Source organism: Bos taurus, chromosome X (genome assembly GCF_002263795.3).
Source record: "Bos taurus isolate L1 Dominette 01449 registration number 42190680 breed Hereford chromosome X, ARS-UCD2.0, whole genome shotgun sequence".
Classification (NCBI taxonomy): Eukaryota; Metazoa; Chordata; class Mammalia; order Artiodactyla; family Bovidae; genus Bos; species Bos taurus.
Genome location: NC_037357.1, coordinates 138,846,791 through 138,848,259, shown reverse-complemented (window position 1 = coordinate 138,848,259; position 1,469 = coordinate 138,846,791).

Sequence of the window (1,469 nt, the reverse complement as noted above, 5' to 3'; positions counted from 1 at the left end):
AAGCATTTTTCCTCTTTGGATTCCTACACTAAAAAAAAAAAAAAAATACTTGGAAACAGATAGCAAGGGTGGTTGTACAATAGGTTAAGAGTCCTTCCTGCCACTGAATGTTGCACTTTAAAATGGTTAAAATGGGGATGTCCCTGGTGGTCTGGTGGTTGAGACTTCACCCTCCAGGGCAGGGGCTGGCAGGTTCGATCTCTGGTCGGGGAGTGAAGATCCCACACAAGTCGTGGCCAAAACACCAAAACATTAAACAGAAGCAATGTTGTAACAAGTTCAATAAAGACTTTAAAAATGGTGCATGTAAAAAAAAATTTTAAGTGGTTAAAATCACAAAATTATCTTTCTTGATTGTATATATAAATAAAAATTATTGTGATAATATGCATAATGTTATAAATATATTGCTATAAATATATAATATATAATATAATGTAAATATATTTATAATATACATTTATAATATACATATAATAAATATAATGTAGATATATTTATAGTGTATATAATATGTATGTTTATAACACCATGTATATTATCACAATAAAAAGTTTTTTGGTATTGTTTCTCAATAGGTGATGTTATACTTTTTACAAGGGATGTTTTTATTCAGGTATGGTTGATTTACAAAATTGCAATTTTATTTAATAAAATTTGATCCACAATATTATATTGGTTTCAGGTGGACATAGAGTAAAATTTTTAAATATATATACTGCTGTTTAGTCGGTAAGTTCTGTCTGACTCTTTGTCACCCCATGGACTGTGACCCACCAGGCTCCTCTGTCCATGGGACTCTCTGGGCAAGAATACTGGAGTGGGTTGCCATTTCCTTTTCTAGGGGGTATTCCCTGACCCAGGGATCAAAACTGTGTCTTCTGCATTGGCAGGTGGATTCCTAACCACCGTGCCGCCTGGGAATCCCCACCACATCTTTTTACAGATGTTGTTTTTATTGAGGTATGGCTGATTTAAAATATTACATTAGTTTCAAATGTATGCACAGGAAAGCTTTTAAAAATATGGGCTTCCCTGTTAGTTCACAGGGTAAAAAAAATCTATCTGCAATGCAGGAGATGTGGGTTCAACCCCTGGGTCGGGAGGATCCCCTGGAGAAGGAAATGGCAACCCCCTCCAGTATTCTTGCTGGAGAATCCCATGGACAGAGGAGCCTGGAGGGCTACAGTCCCTGGGGTCACAAAGAGTCGGACACGACTGAGCGACTTCACTTTAAAAATACATATATATTGCATTTTAGCATTTCGTATCTCACCGCCAAAGGGCAACACAACAGAGTGAGCAGACACACACACACACACACACCACACATACACACACACACACCACACACACACTCAAGGATCCAGTGATTCTGTATTTTTTTTGGCTCTGAGTTTGCTATTCCTCAGAGCAGGGTCTTCATCTTCAGCGAAATTAAACACGCTCTCACCTTTTCCGGAAGCTTC